A 17,743-nucleotide genomic window follows, 5' to 3' on the forward strand; every position below is an offset into this window, starting at 1 on the left:
CATTCAAAGAAAAAAATACAATCCTAGCTAGCAAATAGAATAGTATGTATATTCAGAATCTTATATTGCTCCATATTAACAAAATTTGGCAGGCAAAACTGTGACAGAGGCAGCACAACATTAACTTCAGACCCAGAGAGGGATTGCACATAAATTGTCTCTGTAGCAATTGAACTTTGTGAGAAATACCAAAAGAATCAGATTTAAGTCTGATTCAGATAGTAGATGTCTGGCATACCTGGTTATTAACTCTTTATGACAGAAAATTAATTACTGCAGTGACCTTGATCCTCGTCTCCCTAGGCGGGGTAGGAAGGGAGAGGCCTACCAGCAGTACAATTGCTGCTTCAGGAGCTCAGTAGGAACTGGAGCCTTTTCCTGGTGTTTGCTGATGCTTGAAAGACCAGGAATTTAATTTCTACTTCACATCTCTTCCCAGGAAAAGTGAAGTGGCAGAGAGGATTTACATCTTGCAGATGGAGGGAGTGGAGTGAGGCTGCACTTGCTGTAAGTTACCATCTCACATAGACCCTGAACCAAGTGAACACCAAAGAGATTCTCAGACCTTGTACAGGAAGCTTTCCAGCGGCAGCTAGAAGGGTTGATCCATCCTGCTCTGTAAACACAGGCTTTTGCCAGAAAACAGGAGGAGTCAGGTGCTATGGCAGTCAACAGAGAGAACCACCTCACAAGCCGGGAGAAGAGCGCCTACCATCTGTAAGCACGGTACAGGTCTTGAGGCAGCTCCTCAAAGTTAGAAGTGAATTCATCCCCATGTCTTTGTTCAGGACACATGGCTTTGGGATATTTTACCTAAACACAAGGTGTTTATTTTTAGGGGCCTGAAATCCAGAGACCCTGTGACTGTGGCATCCTCTGGGGAGATACCTGTCGATTATGGAGATCCCCATGTAACACTTCATGCTGTATCTTGAAGGCATTTCTTGACACTGTCAGGAGTTTTCTCCCTAGAAGGCAGTAGATTTGCCTGTCTTTGAAATTATTTCCACTGACGACAGAATCTCAGATTTTAACATGATGGAGGTGACAGGATAATATGTTGACTTTGGCAATTACCAGTACAACACTTAATTTATTAGGAGTGGGAGGGCTCTGTTTGTTGATCTGTCTGATAACTGAAAGTTCTTCCCTCCCTGTGCTGCCTGACAGCCTGCTGAGCTGTGATGTACTAATCCAGATAAATGGTACCACTGCCTCTGATCTGCAAAGCCTGTACAATGGCCAAGAACTAAATGTGGCTTCAGGGCACCTGGACCATCCCTCCTCTCATTAATGCACACACAACTGCCAGTCTCAAGAGTTTCAAAAACATGAATCCAGCATCTCCATAACTGCCAAAGTGGATGGGGGGGGGGGATGTAATTCAGAAATTACCATTTCTGAACTGATTTAGTGCAAAGTCCTTCACAGGAGGAGGCAAACCCCTAGCACTAGGATGGGCTGAGGGCCGACCAGCTGGACAGCAGCTCTGCAGAAAAGCATCTGTGCATGTGAGGTTGAACACGAGCCCGTGAGCTGTCCTGTGGCAAGCGAGGCCAGCAGCCTCCTCAGCTGCACCAGGAGTGCTGCCAGCAGCTGGAAAGGTGGTCCTTCCTCTCTGCTCAGCACTGACAAGGCCACATCTCTGGGTTCCCCAGTACAAGAGAGGTAAGGATATGCTGAAGTGAGCTGAACAAAAAAGTCCAGAAAGAGAATGGGGGAATGGATCATCTGCTCTATGGGGAGAAGCTGAGACTCTTCAGCCTGAAGCAGAGAAGGCTTACGGGGTCTTATCAATTTGTGTAAATACCTGATCAGGGGAGAGGAAAATGAATAAGTCTGAGTCAGACCCTCCTCTGTAGTGCCCAGTGAAAGGTAAAGGGACACAAACCAATATGCAGGGAATCCCACTGAAACATAAATAAAATTTTAATGTTCACCATAACAGTGTAAACACCACCACACACTGTCACAGAAAGGTCATGGAGTCTCTACTTTTGAAGATGTTCAAACCCCAAATGAATGTGGCTCTGAACAACCTACCGAAGCCAATCCTGTTTATGGCAGGGGTCTGGACTACACAATCTCCAGAAGTGCCTTCACACCTCAGCCACTTTGTGTGATTCTGCTGTAACAAGGCCAGTTGGTCACAGACAAATAAATTACTTAATAGTGTTAGTAACTCCTGTACGCAAATTTGACCTTGAATATGGGGTGAGGTGATACCACCAGGACAAAGAACATTCTCTTCCTGTGAAGAAAGGGGACTGCGCCACATCTGTTTTTGCCACAATTCATCTACAGTCCCTACCAATGTGGAGATGTTATTGTTTTCCATAGGATTCCTGTGATTTTCTATGTTTTCCTTTAATTTTACAGACAGTTTTCCCATGCTGTGGTTCTAACTGAGCTTACGTATTTCTGTAGAAGTGGCACTGCATTTGAACTGAAGCTAAACTGTGAGGCAAACAGTGAGATAAATAAAAAAGAACAGGATAGTTGAATGTCTGCTGAATACTCTGATAATTATGATACCATTATTATATGGCAGCCCTTGAAATGACTAATCACCTTACATTGCTCTCTCTTCTCCCTGAAAAAAGTGTACAGGAGAGCTACTGAAAATGTTCCAGTTTATTCATTGCTACCTGAGAGCTAATACATAAAAATTCTATTTACATTTTCTTCATGCTCCAGTTGTAATGCAGTTGCTGGGCTTTGTTAGCAGTTTCATGCCATGCCAGGCCCTTACTGTGCACATATTGCAACTTCCCTGATGACATAATGTCACCTCATGTGAATGCTGAGACATCTGAACTCACAGTCTCTCTGAAAGTCAGCACTAAGTGACTCTGGTGTTCTTTTCCAATTTGCAGCTTCTGATTCAATTTTTATGATGGTGAGACTGCTTCTCAACTCTGTCTGACAGCTAAGGATCAGTTAAAAATACAAGACCAAAAGAAGTAGTTCAGAACTGCAGCTATGTGTGCTAGTCTGTGAGAGTACAGTCCTGTGATGTGCACCTGAGATGAACCATCAGGTGCTAAAATCACTCACCTCCATCACAGGTAAAGAGAAAATTACAGCACTGAAAAGTAAAGCATAAAAGAAAAACTAGTCTCATAGGAACAATGAAGGTAAACTACAAAATCCCATCTGTCCTGTTACTGCATTTCGTAACACCAAAACGAAGAAATAATTTTCTCCTAGTGAAATATTCTTCACCTGCACAGACAGGTTTCGCCTTGAATCCTACTTTACTACAGTTCACCCAGGAGGAGGAGCAGTACTGCTCCCATTTCTCAATTGCTGGACATGATATTTGGGAACATTTTCCCTCACCAGCTTAGTACAATACGAACAGTATTGAAGATTTACCTCCTACTGCTATCTGAGAGAGGATTTGGACTCAGCTAAGAGCTCTACCAGGATCCTGGTGCAACACTTATTTGTAAGCACAATATTGCTCTCTGTGCCTTACTTGTGGAAATAACAAAAGCTCATAGGTGAACTGTGCTTAGTCAGTGATGTCTTTGACCAGGGATGAACAGAGTCCTCTTGTGAATGAGCCCTTTACCCAGTCCAGCCATTTAAGTCAAGTGGCAAAGTAGGATTTTCTCCCTGAAGAAGATTCAGTGGGTGCAGTACCTGCTGCAGTCCCAGCTCAAAGTTTCATACCCTGGGTCACCTCCTGTGCCACTGTGCTCCCACTGGCACCACTTGCTTTCCTGGGACAGGGCCATTAGTATCACCTGCACTAGATGTAATCTCCCTAATTTTTTTGCACTTATTTTCTGTAGCAAAAATAACCCTTAATGCCTCTGGAGAACAACTCTGATTTGCAAAGGTTCCAAGTGTAGTGTTTCAGAACTGACTCATTTTCTCTGAAGGGATAGTATAAAAGCTTCCACAAAATAATTTTATAAGACCTTAGAGGACAAAGTCGCTGATCTCCTCTTTTATAAGTACATGAGATCTCTCTTCATTCAAAGGGGAAAAACCAAAGGAAGATCTGAAAACAGAAGGAAGAGTTAAGGAAGAGGAGTGATTGTTCTGACAACCCAGCTAAGACTAACAGGTTTGTTTCCATAGCTGAGAAGGTTTCCATATGTGCCTATTTTCTACAGCAGAAAATATACTGGAGTGCAGTCACATTTCAGCCCAGCACTGACTTTCCTACCTCAGCTCTGACAGCCTCTTGATCTGGCAAAACTTCTCTCAGAGAAGTTACTGTGTCCCAGAATAAAAAGCACCTGCCAATCTGAAGCTCACTCTGGGTAATTTCTTACTGGGACACAGAGCTCAAATCCACCTCAGCAGTCCAGGAAGAGCATTGCAAACACTCAGCACCACTGAGGCTAAATGTGTCAAGCCAGACCTGACACCACCACTCTTCACCTCATCTGTGTTAACGAGCCTGAACATGCACTCCAACAGCAAAGGTCATCTCCTGGAATGTGGAATCAGCTGGTACTCATGGAGGCTGCCACAGCTTCAGACAGGAGTACTGTCACACAGACCTCTTTATTCAGATCTTCAGGATCAGGTGAGATCCAGTGGAGTCCAGCAGAGCTTTGCTCTTTCACGTGGCACTAAGTAGTGGTGGAGAGATGACATAACTGCAGGTCTGTTCACCTGTGCTAAGGATCTGGAAGAGGCTTATTCCACTTCTGTTCCTCAGGGCAAATCCCCTCTCTTGGTGCCTGGGCTTCAGACATGCCAGATGAGGCAGACCCCCTCACTGATCCTCTGTTTGTCTGTGGGGCAGGTGTCAGCTTCAGCCACGGGGTCTAGAGGCTGCCATAAAACAAACACTAATGATGGTGAAAATGGCCAGGCTGGGAGCTTGGTGCAGCTCTATGTGGCCACCCAATAACTCACTTGTTTAAGGAGAGCAGCTGGAAAGCGTTGGAGAATCTGTGCCACCATGGTCCTCCTCTCCCATCACCCAGCTCCCTTTCCTTTCTTTTGGGAAACACTGGAAGGGGTATCATCAGCAAGAAAATAAGATAATAGACTATTTTCCCTCTCATCCTGACAAGATATTCCTCCCACATATGGGGAGCTCTGTAGAAGTGACACCATGAATAGAGTTAGGAAACATGAGCTTTTGTAAAAGCGCTAGCACTGACTTCCAGCTGAGAAGGAGCAAATGGACACACCGGTGACCTAAAAAGTCACTATTTTACCAAAGGCTGCATGCAGTCTTGGACTGAGGAGGGGAAAACCACTGCAAAATAGACACCAGACTGCAAGAGACTCAAACTTTAATGGGATTTATTCCTTTCTAGTCCCGGTACCACCTTCACAGCCAAGCTGCATAGAGCACTGGGGCCTGGTGATGACACTCAGTGCCTGCAGGGCAGCAGGATGAGTCTAAGTGATCTTATCTGGGTGCCTTTCTCTCCAGTGCCCACAGTGAGAGCAGGGAGTGCCAGAAATGTTTGAGTCTGACCCATGATTACTAATTGGCATAAAGGTTAGTTAGGAGTACAGTGCAAAATAATTAGCCCAGGTCCGTCAAGAGCATTTGCATGGTAAGATAAGACAAGACAGAAACCAATTATATGCAGCATGAAGCAGATGCTAGAGAGGGACATCACTCATATGGAGGAGACCACAAAAAGGGTGGGGTGACAGCACGGATATGAAAGGGGCCAATTGACCCATTCAGGAGGGGTGAACTGTTTTCCTTTCGGTTAAATTTTTTTAATTGTGTGCCAAACTCCATCAGCATGTGTTGTCTACAGGCAAAGGTGTAACACAGGCAAAGGTGTAACATCCGATTTCAGGATAAACTTGAATTTCATCCCAGGCTTGTGAAACACACATCCCATGAATCTTGAGGTGCATATTTTTTAAAAAACAGTCAAGATTAAGTTGGGTGCATGGAATCATGAGGAATATCAGTGGAAATATACAGAAGTAGCGTTCCCTGAAGCCAGGATTTGGCAAGTAAGTCAAAGAAAAATGTAGAAACTCTATGACCAAATGACCTGATGTGACTGCACTTGCAACAAATAGAGAAAATCATGGAATGGAGCACTGCACATGCTGAAAAAGATGGGAAGCCAGCATTCAGGTAGAAAAAGCAAGTCAGAAGTGGCTGCACTTGGTTGAAAAGGTGGCTTGCTCCTGGATTTAATACAGGGAAACTGAAAATTTAGGGAAGTCTGGCATATGTTATTACAAAAATTGCCAGTCTTCTACAGATATCTCAGAGTCAGATAGCATTTGTATCAGATGCTTCTGATCAGTTTTCCAGGGGAAAGATCATATTGCTGAAAAAAGGCTATCTAAATATAATTTTATTATTCTCATTAGCACATAGAAGCATGTCTAGTTATTTTAGTTTTCCGATAATTCAAATGCATTCAAATGTTAAAATAAAAACGCTAAGCTAAAAGAACATCAATAGCAGTGCAAAATCAAGGACTTGAAAGGTACTATATATATTTTTTGAATTGTACTTAAGTTTTTAAATTCCAGTATCACATTATTTTTCCTGTGAGACTTCAACTTCTTTGAAAGCAGAGATAGGTTGTTACTTAGCCAACAAAGAGCTATCTGATTTTATTTATCTTCCTTGTTCAACAGCACCCTGGTCTACAGCACTTCATTCTATGACATCCTTAAGAAACAGACTCAAACAGGCTCACAGATTAGCTGGGGAATTACTGACAGAAAGAAAAGACAATTTTCTTCACCAACTGGTTCCCAAGCCTTATTGACTGGTAATTAACAAAAGAATCTGAAAACACTTCCCACTGTTTCTAGGCCTTACCTAACACCTTAATTGAAATCTCTCTACAATAGTAGGAGATTCAAAATGAGCACATCACCTAAATAGATAAGAGAGAAACTACAGGTATTGGAGAAGATACTCTGTTTTGTAGATAGGGCAACAGAGGCACAGAATGTTTTGATGTATAAATTTACCTAAACTTCTTATGCAATAAGTCCATGAACAGAGCTAAAAACTGAGCCCACATGTCTTGAGTTCTAGTCCAGGGTGTACATTTTGGTGATAATAGGAATTTTCAAAATGTCTACAACTCACTAAGTGAGGCTTCTCAGAAATCTCCCTATCTTCAGCATGAAGGGCAAGGTCACAACTGTAACACTGTTTTCTGAGAATGCAGAATCATTTTACTTTGTGCAATCCCTTTGCATAAGCAGCTGAATCATGGTTCTTACCTGGTTCAATTTTCTAGATCAAAGGTGATACTAAGAAAAATTAAATCAACAGTTCCAAGGAATGAAGGTGAGGTCTTGCACATATATGCAGTGTTTCATAGCTCTCAAAAGGAACAGAAATTAATTTGACCTTTTCTACTATACTATAATATTCCTTCTATTTTCTCAGCCCAATATTACAGACAATGTGAACAGACCACTTCTCTCCACTTGACTGGAAAATTGACAAGGGTGACATTGACATCCATGGTCTTGAAACACCAAAATGAGTGAAATAGAAAGGGATGGTGAGAAATTTTATCTGTAGGATTTTATGGCTTCAGCAAACTTCATCATGATCTCTCAAAAAGGAAAGAAAATGCAAAACAAGAGGAGGAAGAACAGTTTGATAAAGGGATATGCAAAACTGTGTAATTAGTGATGTGCCAAGTTCATGAGACACATGTAGGAATGGCAGGAGAAAATTTTCAGAGAAAAATCTCTGGGAATGTGAACCACAGGCAAGGGCTGTGTATCCCAAGTATCACACATTTTCAGAACACTTTGCATGTACCATGTATCACAGTCCCCAAAAGATTTCTGTTAGACATTTTTCACTGGGGGCAAGAGTCAGCTGATGTCATGATGCTCAGGACAACCAAAGCATTAAGAGGGACTGGTGTGTAAGTATGTCATCTCTATATTCTGTGCATTTGTCATGGATATGTTATATAAACATCTGTGTGTTTAAACTGGTGTTAAGATATTTTCAAGCCCCTGAAACAGCCAACTTGTCAGATAAATTATGTGGAAAAAACCCCAATAACCAAATAAACCTCTGATAATGCAAATAGATATTATGTGGCATAAACTACCTTCAACTGTGATTTCTTAGCTAGTATGACTTCAGTGTTTTGCATCTGTGCAATATCTAGCAGAAACAGGGGCTGATATAGTAATTTGACAACAATGTAACATCAATAAAAAAATGGGATACTTACAAAAATCTGCCTGATGAGCATTTTTCAACTTTATGATTCTTACAGTAAGCAAGGAGTAAGGTGTCATTTCTTCCTGCTGAAAAAAAAAAACCAAAACAAAGGAGATGTATCTTAATACATTGAATATATGTGTTGACTGTAACACAGCCAAACACTGAAAAGTACCAAGGTTCTGCTAAAGTTGTCTCTTCCAGTTGGCATCACAGCAAAAACATAATAGGCAGCAAGATGCATTTTTTCACAGCCTTTGTTGACCCCTAAAGCCTGTAGCTATCTAAGCATAAAGAGAAGGTGTGGAAAGAGAGGGTGAATAGGAAAGTTAAGTTGTTGTAAATAAGCTGAAAAAGTTCATTTAGCCAGTAATATTAAATCGTACACATGACCATCAGCAGCCAATATGAAGAGAAAATTCAGTGAATCTGGAAATCAGAGATGCTTCAAATTTGGTTTGTTATTGGCCAACAGCCTGTGTTGTGCTGTAGGTAGAATCAAGGCCTACGCAAAAAAGTCTTCTTATAATGCAGTGCTTGGATAATTGGAGAGAAGGGGGGTTCTTTTTAAGTTTTCTTGCTTGTTTTTAAAACAATAATTTTCATGAGAGTGGGATGACTAAGGATGAGTGTTAGCACCTTAGGGAATGTCTCAGGACTCCACAACACATGGCTTTGGACAGACACTCCTAGTTGCTTTGTGGGAACAGAGGTTTTCCTTACCAAGGATGGTTATCTGATTGATGGACAGGGAATAGTTTTGACTACAGTCCTTAATTTCAAAGAAGGTAATCTCCAATTCCTTGTTGAAGGTGCTAGGCCTGACCATCTGGGTCTGCAGAAGTTGTGACAACCACATATTCTTGATGGATTTTACATCTTCAGAGAAATGTCTCCTAGCAGCAGCTAGAGCAAGCAGGGTATCAGCAAAAAGAAGGAGAAAACAGACAATGCTTACTATGGCTGCAGCGCAGGTGGTCATATTGATTCTCTAACTGTGCAAACAGTTGGGGAATATTTATCAAAACAGCTCAAGTTTATAGAAAGGAAAGAGAGTTGAATCATGATTGTACTTAAGAGACTGAATGCAAAGGGTAAGTCAGCGCTGGGGATGGCTCCCTCTCTCACTGTTTAGGAACAGAAGCAGAAGAAAAGAAGGAATTTCAGATTGTATTAAGTTCTGCAGTTAATGTATGATTATAGTAGTAAGAGGTCTTTGTTTGGTAGAAGTAGCATAAAATGACTGCAGTGGATGTCTGAGGATGAGGCTTTGCAGGGGAGAAAATGCAAACAGCCCTGAGGTCTGACTGCAACTGCTACATGAAGAGCTTTAATCTGCATACAAATATGTTATCATCAGATCCTGAACTGAGTATCTCCAACAAAAGGGGAAGGTATAAATAGTATATCTATAAATAATACGTAATTTAAAAAGTCACCTTGAGTTAGGCTATGAAATAATAAGGAAACTTTCAAGGACTTCTGAGCAAAGCACTAATGAAAAAAAATATTATAGCATTAAAATGAGGCAGATTCAGGAATAGGGAAGTGTTAGATAGCAGTTCCAGTAGCAAGGATCTGTGTAAGTTATAAAACAGCCAAACTTATTATAATGCCACTTGTGTATTTGCAAAAAGATATTCACACAAATAATACTGAAGGCACAGCATATAGTGGGCCAAGAAACAGATGGCCACTTCAGTGACCAATAGGTAGGTGGTCACTGATACTCAGAAAGTGCTCAAGGAGAAGTTCAGATAATGGCAGAAGACAAATAGATCAGTAATTCTTAGAAAGTCACAATATGCAAGATCATCAAAAAAAAGGGGTGGCCAAAGAAAGAAGCTGTTATGAAAGCTAATGACCAAAATTTGGAAAAGACAATCTGAAGCGAAATACAGCAGAGCTGGTTAAGATGATGAAATTATTGGAAGATATTTTCTGAGAGACTTCAATTAAAATAATAAGGAGTAACTCTTGAGTGAAATAATAGAAAGCACATACAAACGTGCTGCTACTGTGACAAAAGTCAAAGGCTGATAAAAAGGTCAAAGTATAAGAAATCAGTGAGACAAGACAGTACATCAGCTGAAGTATGTAGAGCGTGGGACCATGGGGAATCCATCATGATAAAATTTAGTTTAATCTCAAATCATTTCCATCGCTATAAGAATGAAGGTCATCAAAGGAAATTGCACAAAAAATGCAGTAATTTCCAGGCTATGAAGTTGTTAAAAAAAATGGCAAGATTGATGTTTTTATAAAACACTGGGTACTTGAAAGGCATGTTAAATAGAAGCCAGTGCCTAATATAACCATCCTGCTTGCCCATCAGCTCAAGTTTATGACCAGGAATTGTACCAGAATGTCTTCAGTGAGCTGACTGTTAAATGCTAACAATTTTTGCTGTGAGGTACAGAAGCAGCACATCAAAACAAGTGGGCTAAGTGCCAAAAAAATGCATGATCTTCATCAGGCTACAAAGAACAGAGTATTTGGCTTATGGATGGGTGTATTCCAAAACTGAAAAATAAATTAATCATTGTTGCTCAAAGTCATATGTAAGGCACAGGATATTTTACCTGTCTGTGTTCTAAACAGGGGAGGGAAGATCTCAGCATTATCAGCTGAGCCAGCTCCACACAATTGTGAATTGTTGTTACATTCCCCTGAAAATTTAGCAGTGGAACATATTTGCTTTGCCCTATAGGTAGGGAACAGCTAAATTCCATGCACAGCCCCAGGCATGTTTTACTAAACCAAATCCAGTAGTTATTCAGTTTATCTCTCAGCTATGCAAAGCCCTCTCAAACTGAAACAAGTACTTAGGCAAATGTTTGAGCATTTGCATTAAGGAAAGTTTATACCTGTTTACATCTCCTGGAAGTCAAGGTCTGCTACAAGCATGTTATCCTTTCTAATAGCTCCCTACTAATGATTATCTATGTAAGCTATGACTTACAAAAATTGAGGCAATTACCAAAGCTACCTAGGAAACTCAACACCTGTAAGAGGCAGAAATTGGCCAGTTTAGACAAGTCTGTGCCTTTAGTGCCAGTTTTCTGCCAAGATTTATTACAGAGGAGAGAAGGCATTCAAAACCAGGAGGTAAATAAAGTGTCTGAGAATGTCTATGTTGTTAAATGCCTGTGCACAGCAAACAGAACTTTCAGAAATTCATTTGGCAGGAAGAAATTATGGTATGAATAATGAATTGAAGCTGCGGAAAGGGCCCCACAGCCCCCTCTACACTGGAGATTATGGCCACAGGATCATTTTTTTTATTATTACTTCAGGTATGTTCTAAAACATACGCTGGATTCTAACAATCTTTATGTAAATGTAACTACATTACTGGTAAAGAGGGGTTGGTTGCTTTTAGCCATGGAAATTCTAAACCAAAACAGAACTTCAGTATGAATACATTAAATCATTACAAAACTGCTAAGGAGATTGGGTCATAATTTTCTCCCAACAGCTGCTTTTCCTGCTTTAGTACATTCTGTTGCTGAGCTTTAGCATACAAATACACACACACAGAGTAAATTAGGAACACCTGAATGCCATGTCAGGTTTGGTTGTGCTACTTTGCCCTTACAGCAAGTTTCACTCCCCACTGGTAGTTTGTACCTTTTGTACACTAATGTCTATCTGTAGAAGCTGCCAGCATGCTGTTAACAAGACATCAGTTTGATCAATCAGTTTGATAAGGTTGTGACATACACAGGCAAAACAGTGTTTGTGGTTTTCTGTTCATTTGGTATCTGGTTACACGAAAAGAACCCAACCAAATACATATGAGCTATAGATGCTTGAATCACACATCGTTTAAAATGTCATCAAAAGTAAGTTTTCTTTCCATTTGCAGCCCCCATGTTTTACTTGGCAGCAGCTTGGCACAATGCCAGCAGCAAAAATCATCACTGACAGAGCTGCTACGTGTTTGATGTAACTCTGCCTCTGCCAGAGGCCCTGCAAACGTGTCCAGAGTTGTTCTTTCATTGTGAGGAAGTGCACAGGGATCAAAGTGGGCATTTGTCCTGAAAACTGGCAATACTGACCAAACCCCAAAGGTTCACCAACAACCATGCTCTGACTTTCTGCCCATGCCAACATTCTCCATTTGTTCTGGGTAAAGCTCCATGAAGTCAATAGATAGCATTAGAAGAAAGCCAAAGTCAGTCTCATTTTAACAGCAAATCAGTAACTTTTCCACTAAGATATTTCCCTAAGGAATAAAACCATGGAAACAACACATTCTTTATTATTAATACTATGCAGATGTTGCCTCTAAAGAAAATTGTCTTTCATTAAATATTCCTATTTCTACATAACCACGTGAATCTTTAATAACCAAATCTGGGCAGGGGGGAAAGATCCTACCCTGCTCCTACCCTGCTCAAAAAGGTATTGGTTTAGTCCTCTATATTTTTAGTTTGTAAAAATATGGTACCTTAGCATCATCACTTGGGGTTACATAGTGCATCATCCATTTTCTTTCTTCATTTTCCAAGGGGCTTGATTTTCTGCTTGAATGCTGCTGAAAGAAGAAGAACAGGGGATGAAAAAGAGAGCAAAGATTTTTTTTTTTTTTACTTATTTCAATTCCCCACTGTAGCATTTCAGTGTGGAACAGGCAATTGGCACCTCCTCATTGTAACTAATAAAATAGATGTACCAGTTCTGTGCTATATGGAAAGATTCTGACTCCAGGTCCTGGTAACTGCAAATATCCAAGAAAGGATAATCTTGTTTTCTTGGAAATTTATGTGCTATAGATAACAGGGAACTCAACCTGTTGTAGTTCAGGGGCAAATCTGAATCAAAACTCCAAGACTCCTGCCAGGGTTGTTCTGTTTTCCACTTACCTGAGATAAGGCAGAGGTCGATGCCATCGAGATCGCTGCTACATTAAAAGCAGCTGCTGTGAATGGCACCTTAGTACTGGGCTCCACAGGCGCCAGTGCCTCCTGAAACAAATTTACAATCTTGACAAAGTCTCAGAAGTTGCTGAACAGGTGTTTTATTGCACTGAGTCAGAGCTCCACCCCTCCACGATTTCTGAAACAGGGAAATTTCCCACCCACATTATTTGTCCAAAGAGCAGCTGCTGTAAGGTGTGAGCCTTCATATCTGCAGGTCTTGTGGCTGAGCAGAGCTTGCTGAGGGACCAAATTGTTCCCACCTGGGGCTCAAGGAAATGCAGTAGCAGCTGTAACCTGACTGATGATATGATAGCGATCATCTGTGTGAGATAGCCTTACAGTGATATTCTAAAAGTGATGACAGCAATAGTCTAATAAACACATCAGCGTATTTTCTCCATGCAAACACCTAAATTCCATACATAATTACATCCACAATAAAAAATAAATTTAAAAACAGCTATGGAGATGATTGTTAGAATGAAGACATTTACATAGGAAGAGAATAAGAATTCTTCTGAAGGAACATGTTTCCCTGAAAAGCTCTGTTGCATCATGATTTCTGTGTACTCATTCGATTTTCTTGTAGTGCTCCATCTCCAAAAAAATAAAAGAAGGTATGATAAGTAATATTTCTCTGCTCCCTAAACTACATTTTATCATTTTTCCATTTGAAATGCCCTTCTTGTTTCTGGGCTTCACATTTAATACAGCATGCAGCTTAACAAATTCAAATGAGATTCAAACATTTCACCTTAAAAAATAATTAAATATTTCAACAAAATACAATATCAATTACTAATGAAGAAAAGCTCCAGATTTCTTACCAACTGTATTGAAATTGTCATCTGGCTGGACGCTATTAGCAGATTATTGGAATTTAATGGACTGATTGAACAATTTTTTTGTTGGAAGTTTTTTAATCTAATGAGGATCTGCATGTGTTCAGGACACCTCTAGGAAGCTCAGTGATTAAATTTTCTAAGACATTATGCAAGCATTATTAGCCACACATACATACGCATTGAAAGTCCCTCTGAATGATTAAAATTAGTGCTTATGAAAGAACTTGAGATTAATAGGATGACAAAGCATCCTGCTTCCTCTTAGAGATGGGCAAACGTGTGAAATCACTGCCACTCTGACTGTGGGTATGAGTTTTGTACCAGGACCTTGACTAACAGAAACTAGAGACAAACCAAATGACTTCTGGAAGTCTCATTACATACTTTTCTTATGTGAACAGAGGAAACAATATGAAAAGTTGTTCTTACAAGAAGAACAAGTTAAGACAATCTGATCATCTTACATGGAGTATTCTATCCTTCCTAAAGTTTGATTTCTTAGGTTTCATTTTTTATCTGTGTTATCTTTTTTTGTTGTTGCTTTTTGAAATAAGCACATTAATTTTATCATGAAATACAAGTGCTAAGTTTGCTTTTAACTTCCTTTCTCACCTTCATTGTATTGAAATTTTCTGGAACTGCTTAACTGAAGCCAGAGTTAGATAATCTACAGCAGTAAGTTAAGGAAAGTCACAAGTCTCTCCCATTCCTTGGCTGATGCTTTACTTAATGTGATCCCCTGCATTTCTGTAAAAAAAAGTATTAAAATATTTTTTTTTCCTGTGAGAATAGTGACAAGAAACCGTTTAGACAAAAGTGATTGTATATACAAAAGCACACACATTTTCTATTTCTTCTGCTACAACCTACCTGTGTCCCTGGCTGAAGTGCCTAGAAGAGTTTCAGCACCTCACCCGAGGAATGAGAACATTTGTTACAGCTGTCAGATCGAGGTCATGTTTCTGAAATGTATGGAAGCTAATGGGTGTGAGGTTTTTGCACGAGATCCTGTTTTCATTTCCCTTGTCATATTGCACCTTTGCTTTTAAGACAAAAGGAAATGAGGTGGGGGAAGAAGCCTTCAGCATCCCTTAGGAAGTTGACTAAAAGTTGCTTGTTGCCTGGAAACTAACTTTTCTTTCCTGACTCAAGCTTCCCTATATGAAATTCTTTTTCTTTAAGCTCAAGACAGAGGTGGCCAAAGGTACCTTTGACTCAAATCTGGCACTGGTATTAAATTTCCCAAATTAGTTCAAATTTCAAAATTGCTTTTTTCTATGAAGCACTATTCCTTTTGAGGCAAACACATCCTTTTCAAAAGGTGTGCACTCAGGATATACTTGACTATGGCTTGACTTGACTAAGTCATCTGGAAATTAAACTCATAGTAGAAGCTGGTTGTGTTTTCTCTATATTGAGTCGATGAAAAAAAAGCATGACGACTGCAAGTAGTGACTAAACATCTCCACACGGGATTGCTCTGGAGAAGCCTTAATGTCCAGGCCACACTTGACACCTAACTTCTGAATGTTTGAAGGCAGCTGAGATGAATCCCACCCTGGGCAATCCGCGTGTCCTCTTCAGTCACTTGTTTCCAAAGTTACTGATGCAGAGGGAACCTGACATTGAAGAGCCTGGTTTTGTTGTTAGCACATGATTCACCCTGTTGCAATGTGAAGCTGCAAAACACCCTTGGGCAAAAGCTCTATTAGCATATAAATGAAAAATCCTCTCTGGTATCCACTCAAATAACAAAGAAGAAGTTTTGTGATTACCAGGGTGGCAGAGAATGCAAAATTCAATGTGGCTAGTAGCAGCACAAACTTCCAGCCATACTCAGGTTAAGGATCACCGAAGGCCCCCGTGGCGGTGAAACAGGCAGCCTGACTCGGGACTGCTGCCCATAAAGCACAGGCTGTGCAGCGGTAGCTCATGTCCTGGAGCATTAAGGGAGTAATATCAAGCTGGATTTTCTGTGAAACCCCAGGCTGCAACCTGCAGACATTCAGCAGCAGATTTATAAGAGACAAGTTTGGGACCAACGGGAAATGTCAGAGGGAAAGACTGACACCAGAGGGCTGCAACAGCTCTCCGAGGAGATGCACTCCTGACTTGTGGGGTAGAGCCTCAGTGGCCAAATTATACATTTATTGCAGCTCAAAGAGCAGAGAAACCTTGCTGGGCCACCCCAAGATACTACACTTATGGAAATTTTGGGGTCTGTCTGCCAGCTGATGAGCTAGTAGCGAGACACAGTTCACCCAAAGTTGCTCTGCCTTGAAACGATTTTCATTTAAGGTTTATTTCTGCAATGATTTTTTCCCCCTAATTAGTCTGATGGTGTCTAAGACCACAATAAACACATTATAAAACTACCACTACAACTGAGTTAGGAATTCATTATTAATGCTCAAAGACAAGGGATGGATCAGATTTAATTATTAAAAGATTTATTAAAGTGACCGCTAAGGACAAATAAAAGATCAGATAGATTTTGTGTTTTCTTTCCACTTTTGTCAATCATTCTTCATGATTGCTCCCTTCAGACTCTTTCCCATCCTTTACAGCTTCCCTGCAGCCTACAGACTCTCCATTATGTCTCATCCCTATACCATGGGCTTTTGATATCAGGTGTTCCAGTGCATGTTCCTCTCAGACTTTTCAGACCACCTTTTTGAACATAAAAGAAAGGGAGCTTCACTGAAATCCTTTCTGGTTTATTCCTGATTACTATCTTTACTAGAAACATCCATGTTCTGTTCAGGGATACAGGTAAATGGAGCTAATGTGCATCAGTATGATGCTTCAGGCCCATCTGAATAAAAACAAAAATGTTGAAGTCCAGATCATAACAATCCCCACAAGAGCAATGTTGAATATTGCTCACAAGAATCAGGCTGATCCACATAGCTGCTTCTGGTGACCCATATGGTCTTTATTTGAACAAGATAAATATATATGTCATAATGAGAAAGGTATACATAAACATATTTATCTGTAATTCAAATACAGATTAATAGAATATTTCAGGTTGGAAAAGACCTCTAAGACCATTGAGACCAACTGGTAATCTAACACCACTGAGTCTACCACTAAACCATGAAGGCATTAGGATAGAAAAAGGGAAATGGCTTGAGAAAATTTGAACCATAAGGTAAAATCAGCAGAAAAAGGAGTGCTTCTATTCACTTCAAATATTAACTTGATTTTAAAAGGTCTCTGTATGTTCTTCCCCATGACAAATAGGGAGTTTAGATATTTGTTGTTACATATAAAGATAAATAGTACTGAGTCTGAGTAAAGTTAGCTTTATATAGCTAACATATAAAGCTAACTTTACTCAGACTCAGAAAAAATGTGTATTCAGACAATATTTCAGAAACTCTCCCAAAAGTACTTAATGTACTGGACAAATACTGATAGTACCTCATATCTGCAGAGTTATTTGGTCTGTTTATTCTTTCACAGAACATAATCTCTCTTCTGATCTGACTCATAGAAGACCTGTGCATATGCAAAAACGCAATACTTCTTTGGAGGTATTATGGAGCCTATATATCAATTGCTTAAATTAGTCTTTCTTTGTAAGGCACACACTGCCTTGAGTATTCTAGTTCTTGCCAGCATCACTGCAGTACCCCGTCAAACACTAGAAGATGTTGGGGTTGCTAAAGCAACTTATCCAGGAATAACTGGCCTCTAAACCTTTTCAGCTGCAGTAAGTTGATGGTATCTTGCTGTCTTAATAAAGTCAGCAAGTGCTGGAGAGGTATACCTTTGAGTTTACTATCCTTGTCTAACATATG

The 17,743-nt window shown here is 40.2% G+C and overlaps 1 pseudogene; it reads right to left on the bottom strand.

The window, feature by feature from the left end:
• LOC128936231 (cytosolic phospholipase A2 epsilon-like) overlaps window positions 1–17,743 on the bottom strand; it is a 37,241-nt pseudogene that overhangs the window by 18,669 nt on the left and 829 nt on the right.

This window comes from Melozone crissalis, unplaced genomic scaffold, assembly GCF_028551555.1.
Source record: "Melozone crissalis strain CALT ecotype California unplaced genomic scaffold, PUWL_Pcris_2 ptg000018l_1, whole genome shotgun sequence".
Lineage (NCBI taxonomy): Eukaryota > Metazoa > Chordata > Aves > Passeriformes > Passerellidae > Melozone > Melozone crissalis.